Source organism: Palaemon carinicauda, chromosome 14, assembly GCF_036898095.1.
Source record: "Palaemon carinicauda isolate YSFRI2023 chromosome 14, ASM3689809v2, whole genome shotgun sequence".
NCBI lineage: Eukaryota > Metazoa > Arthropoda > Malacostraca > Decapoda > Palaemonidae > Palaemon > Palaemon carinicauda.
In genome coordinates this window covers 108,746,582-108,754,081 of record NC_090738.1, presented here as the reverse complement: position 1 = coordinate 108,754,081, position 7,500 = coordinate 108,746,582, and positions in this window count along the sequence as shown.

Here is a 7,500-nt window from a genome sequence, read left to right as displayed (position 1 = left end):
GGAAGTGGAGCTTTCAGATTGGGAACAATTAATCTAAGTACTTTGCGAGGTAAGGAGGAGGAGGTAATCATGATGATGGAGGAGAGAAATATAGACATTTTGCGACTGTGTGAAACCCGTTTACCAGGAGAAGGAACAAAATTATTGCATAACAATTACCAATTACTTTACAAAGGTGGAAGAGTTGCACGACACGGAGTAGGTTTTATTGTGAGGGAAGAGCTAGCTGGAAAAATTAGTCATATATAGCACTATTAAAAACTATAGTAAGGGAAGCCAACCACCCACTTATGTAATCAAAGACCCTATGGGTGGGACAATTTTAACCGAACCCCCGAGAAATTGAATTAGGATGGAAGCATCACTTTGAAACACTACTAAACAATGAAAATAATGACCTTTAAGAACATGTAGAATTTGATGTGGTTGGGGATGCAGAACCTGACATAACGACACAGGAAGTGAAAAATCCCCTCAAGAGGATGAGAAATGGTAAGGCCCCTGGAGTGGATACAATACCTGCAGAGTTCCTTAAAAACATGGGTGAGGATGGAGTCATTTGGCTGCTGGAACTAATCGACATACTCTGGAATGGACAAATACCACCTGAAGACTGGAGAAGAGATCTAATATGCCCAAGCTATAAAAAAGGTGACAAGACAAATTGCAGCAATTATAGAGGACTATCCCTAATGTCACACGCTTTTAAGCATATGAAAGAATACTTGAAACCAGATTGAGAGGATATGTTGAACCAAAGCTGGGGGAATGGCAAAGTGGTTTTCGGCAAGGAAGAGGGACAACCGATATGATTTTCTCACTCAAGATGATATTCGAGAAAAGCTGGGAATGGAACAGGGACAGATATATTGCTTTTATAGACCTAGAAAAGGCTTTTGATAGAGTACCAAGAATGAAGATATGGGATGCCCTAAAAGACCCTTACTATGGAATTCCTGAGAAACTTATAAGAGCAATTTATAACACCTATCAAAACATCAAATTAAGAGTAAAAACAAATCAAGAGAATGAAGATTGGTTTGAATTTAAATCAGGAGTAAGAGAGGGCAGCGTCCTTTCTCCACTTCTTTTTATATTGTTCCAAGATAAATGTATGAGGGAACGAGGCGAGGACGAAGCTGAAGATATGATCATCAACCTTCTGTATGCAGATGACCACGCAATGATAGCCCCCAACGCAACAACTGGAACGCAATCTTAACAGCAAATGGAATGCGGATCAACAAGGATAAGGCAGAGATTATGCACCTATAACGAACACCAAACAACGTAGATGTAGAATTAGAAGGTCATACATTGAAACAGTGTAGAAATTTCAAATACTTAGGAGTGGAGTTTTGTGACCAAAACGATCCAAAACTGGAAATAACTACCCGAGTTCAGAAATTCAGTAACAATTTGTATCTGCTCTACCTACTAATGAAAGACAGAAACATACCTCGCAAAGTGAAAACCATAATATACCTAGCTATTTTAAGACCAATATTGACTTATGGCCATGAATCATGGACATTAACATCAAGAACTAGAAGCCAACTCCAAGCAGCTGAAATGAAAGCCTTAAGACTCATTAAAGGTGTGACAAGACTGGATAGACTACGAAATGAAGATATTAGAAGAGTACTGGGAGTGGAGGGGATTCTGGATTTTGTGGAGAGAGGACAGCTTAGATGGTTTGGACATGTCAGAAGAATGGAGGAAGAGCAATATCCTGTAAGGTTTTTGGAATGGACACCAGAAGGAAGGAGACCGGTAGGAAGACCAAAACTGAGATGGCTACAAAACATAGAGAGATGAGTAGAGAGGAGAGGCTTCAGTTTGCGGAAAGTTGATGAGATGAGGCTCTATGAGGATCGCCAAGAATGGAGACAGTTCTTGAAGCAGGAAGACTGATAGGCCTGGAGGCCTACCTGGCGTCTGGTGAGAAAGGTGAGAAAGATGAAACGAAAGAAAGTAACGGAGAAAATAAAGAAAGTCGAGGTAAATGGATCTGAATGAGAGAGGGGAAAAGAAAAAGTGTCTATTCACCTCCTCTGTTACTTACGGTTAAAATAAAAGTCACTCTTAAGTGGATTACAATGGAAAGGAAGAGGGAATTCTATACCCAAGACTTTGAAAAGATTTTGAGGGAAACTAAAGAAAAAGGAGGAACGAAAGTTTTTAGTTTTCTAATTATATTTCTCTCTGAAAAACAATAGCAAAATATAGCTTTTTATCAAAGTGAAAATAACAAAAGTGATAAGTTTGTAATAGGTTTCGTAAATAAATATAAATAAAAGTAAATGATATAGTATACGAATTATGTAGATAAGTTATTAAGAAAATCATTGTTGTTATAATCCTTGTAGTTATGAAATTTACTGATACTAATTTCTATATTTACTATGCCAGAATTCGTTGTTAGTTTCCCTATTTGTAAAATCTTAAAAAGGGATTTGGGCGTGTTAGTGTTAAAAAATACCAGGGGAAAAAAATCATATTTCCTAGTAGTATTTTATAATAACGTTTGGAAATAAATGCAACAACAAATCCCCCACCTGGAAAATATTTTTTTTTATCCCCAACAAAGTATTGCAATACCATTTTACCTAAATATTGGAGAGTAAATACAACAGCAACGAAACAAACAACAACGAAGAACTCATGACCTTTCTCCATAAATGTCAGTCAGCCTCTCTTGGTTTTCGAGAAACATCTTTCCTTGACTTCTTTCTTTCTGTCTTCATTCTTTCCACCACAATTGCCTGAGGATATTGGCTATCAAGCCATTCCCCGTTCTCGTTTCTGTTGCATTTAACTGATGGTTTGCTCATTGGCTGTGTTTGGGAATTGCTTTGGTGTTTCTTCTACCACCTTTCACTTCTTTATTGATTTACAAAAACACTTTAATTCAGGGTTATCGTCTCTCCTTTTTTTTTGGATGCGGTCATTGCTGCATGTTTGTTTACCTGGATTGATAGTGGGTAAATGCTGTTTTTAAAAACTTTCTTTTCCCGCATGTACGCAAGTACAATATATATATATAAATATATATATATATATATATATATATATATATATATATATATATATATATATATATATATATATATATATATATATATATATATATATATATATACATTATACAACAAATGCAGCCGTTTCCAGTCCTCCGCAAGACAAAAGCCTCAAACATGTCTTTATTCATGTCTGTGGTTTTTGGCCAGTTTTCCTCACCAAGCTGGCCACTGGGGAATGGTGGTGGTTGGTGGGGGGTGGGGGGTGGGGGGACTTTAGTCTGATCGCTCACAGTAAACCAAGTTGGTTTGGATGGCACTGACTAGTACACCTTTGCTGATCATGTCGGTGCGCAAACACTTCCCCTACGTTAAGGTGTGTGTATATATATATATATATATATATATATATATATATATATATATATATATATATATATATATATATATATATATGCGTGTGTGTATGCTTGTACGCATGTATATCTCATAAGTATAATATCTGGTATCTATGATGGAAATTTATAATTACAGTCCCTTAGACCCAACTACAGATCTATAAAGCTCAAATATGGATTCGGATCGTGGTACTTGTGCAATGTACTTTGGTGTACGTTACTTTAAGTGTATTTGGTGTTAACAGTATAAAAATTTCATGTGTAGATTTTATCAGAATCTTACATCTTAACGGCATATGATTTTCTGAGAAAAATAAAAGAACTAATTAAATTGACTTTACTAATCATTTGGTCATATCAAGCAGAAGATCCAAATATCTTTGCACTATGCCACAGAATTGGGTCATTTAAATAGGCTAATAAAAAGGCAAAGATAATACTAGCCAGATAGGAAAGATCAATACCTCATTCGTAACATCTCAATTACAGCTGCATGAGAACGCCAATAGATGGCTCTGCTACTCTCGTGCTTTTTCCGATGATGCCAAGAACTGAAATGACATTTCGTTATTTCTAAATAGATGACCTATTAACGCACATCAATTTCCATCCTCTACACTTCTATTAATGGCAAGCAACAAGAAGAAAATTTCAAAAGCTTCTCAAGACTAAAACATGTATTTTATATTTTTCTGTCACATATAATGTTTATATGTGTTGCTATAGGCGATAGTTATACATTTCAGTTCTTTCTCTTTATAGCAAACTCATTTTTTCTTCATAAAATAAAAGTGCATCCTGCCACCATCCTCCCTTCCATAGATTACTTAGTTTATTTTTATTAGCTAAATGAACAAGGGTATAGGTAACACTGCCTTTCTCACCACTTACCCACGCCCCACCATCAACAGAACACACGTAGTTTATCTTATTCTTATTTCACTTATAGTGTGACTAGTGTTTCCCCCTTACTTCTTTTTTTTTCTTCTTTTTCTTTTTTTTCTTTTTCTTTTTCTTTTTCTTTTCCTCCTCCTCCTCCTCCTCCTCCTCCTCCTCCTGAAAGAGAATACGGAAGAAAAAATCTTTCGAAGCTGTATTGTGAAGTTTATTCAATTCTATAAAAAAAAGACATTAAAAGATGCAGATTATTTATTTCAACACCGCAAAAGGTCTTCTTCTTCTTCTTTTTCTTCTTCTTCATTACAAGAGAAAATTAAAATATCGTAAAGACTTTCTTAAGACGTTTCGGTCCTTAAAAATTAAAAAAAAAAGAACAGTCATTTTCCAAAGACATTATTTTTCTTCCTCTACGTCCTAATTAAGTTGTAGGCGAGTTTCCATGAGTCTTAGAAGGTTAGTGCATGAGTAAGAATCAGGTTCTGAGAAAATATCACAAAAAAGTGTACAGTGTAAAAGTTAAGTGTTCAAATATGCTTTCCTTGTGATATTTTCAAATGTATACCTTCTTCGAAAATCTTATAATCTTATTGAATGCCATTTTGTTTTTAAATGTAATGGTATTCAAACGATAATTCTGTCAAAACAAATTTCATACTCTTTTGCACGAACAACTACATTAGCCAAAGATTCGTAAAGAAAATATTGAAAGATTGTCTTCCTTATTACATAAAACCATCATGAAAATCTTGACCTATTTACAAACTAATACATGGGAATGATTTATTGACATACAGTACATAGCCTACACAATTAATATTGTTTTTAATAAACTCTCGCAAATATCAAAATATTTATGTAACCTTGCATAAAACTATATAAACTTGATTTTCTCCCCTGATTTATCATCAAAGTTTCAGGAATTACAGAATCATTTCGGTATTTGACAATTATCGCAATTATCAAAAACCTCTATCATTCTAAAACAAAGTTATTTTCTATCCGTTTTCCAGTGCAAGATTGGTGAAAGTGAGAGTATTTCTATAATTCCTTTGAAATACAGAGTTCGATTGCATTACAGAACAATTGATAAAACTGTGAATTAGTTAATCTTTTGCACACAGAAGTGGTTTTAAACTTATCAAAAAAGATAATAAATTTTCTCATGTCATTATTTTTATTCAGTATATGAAAACTTACGGTTTTTCTTTGTAGTCTCTGCATAGGTCACACTCGGTTGACACATGAGTTTCTGATGACAAACCAACACAAGCCATATTGCGACAACTATTTGGTACCCCTGATTTATGATTGAGGCTCGAAGTGAGGATGGCAGGTTCATCCTTGGCAAGATTCTTGGGCAGGATGCGTTGTACTAAGCTAGCGGTACTTTTAGGTTGATTTCAGAAGCAGGAATTCATATTTGCTTTTATGGTGTTAATTAAATATCCTTTTATTCTTAGTTTATTAGACAATATAGACGACAATGACCTCCGATATCAAGATACCAGAAAACTTCAAATCAATCAATCAATCTCTTTATAACTTAAAGATTATTTGGTTGAACTGTGTATAGTATATTTTTTTCAAGCAATTCCAAAATGAAAAAAATGTTATCATCTTAAAATAGAAAAGATCTATAGAAGTGACGTCACAAAAAAAAAAACCATAAGTCTAATTTTACTATTCAGAGAAACTCGAGGTTACTGGATTCAACACAGCATATGTACGCGGCTTGGAGCATGCAATCATTCAACATTTATGGAAATACCATCATACATACCTTCTAGTCCTATTTCATATCAGTTAATAATTTTATTATTAATTATGGTGCCTTACTGGAAACATACCAGCCTTGCGATCTGCCAGACTGGGGTTCGAATCCCGCTCAAGGTCTATAGTTTCTTGAAGTGTCTGTAATCTTACCATTCTGTGAGCTAAGGATGGGGCGTTTAAAGAGCCTATAGGTCTACCTACTGAAATCATCTGCCATTGCCTAGACTTTCCTGGTTCTAGCTTGGGTGGGGGTGATGGCATGGGCGCTCTTCATATGTATTTATGGTCAGTTTCTAAGGCACTGTCCTGCTAGCTAGGCCATTGCCACTGTCCCTTGCCTCTGCCATTCATGAGTGGCCTTTAAAGCCTTTCATTAAAGCGTGAAATAACCCATATTATCTTCATGTATGCATGAATAACCAATATATATATATATATATATATATATATATATATATATATATATATATATATATACATATATATATATATATATATATATATATATATATATATATATATATATATATATATGTATATATATATATATATATATATATATATATATATATATATATATATATATATATATATTATTATTACTATCCAAGCTACAACCCTAGTTGGAAAAGCAAGATGCTATAAGCCCAGGGGCTCCAACAGGGAAAAATAGCCCAGTGAAGAAAGGAAATAAGGAAATAAATAAATGAAGAGAACAAATTAACAATAAATCATTCTAAATTAAGTAACTACGTCAAAACAGACATGTCATATATAAACTATTAACAACATAAAAAACAAATATGTCATGAATAAACTATAAAAAGACTCATGTCCGCCTGGTCAACAAAAAAGCATTTGCTCCAACTTTGAACTTTTGAAGTTCTACTGATTCAACCACCCGATTAGGAAGATCATTCCACAACTTGGTAATAGCTGGAATAAAACTTCTAGAGTACTGCGTAGTGTTGAGCCTCGTGATGGAGAAGGCCAGGCTATTAGAATTAACTGCCTGCCTAGTATTACGAACAGGATAGAATTGTCCAGGGAGATGTGAATGTAAAGGATGGTCAGAGTTATGAAAAATCTTGTGCAACATGCATAATGAACTAATTGAAAGATGGTGCCAGAGATTAATATCTAGATCAGGAATAAGAAATTTAATAGACCGTAGGTTTCTGTCCAACAAATTAAGATGAGAATCAGCAGCTGAAGACCAGACAGGAGAGCAATACTCAAAACAAGGTAGAATGAAAGAATTGAAACACTTCTTCAGAATAGATTGATCACCGAAAATCTTGAAAGACTTTCTCAATAAGCCTATTTTTTGTGCAATTGAAGAAGACACAGACCTTATATGTTTCTCAAAAGTAAATTTACTGTCGAGAATCACACCTAAAATTTTGAAA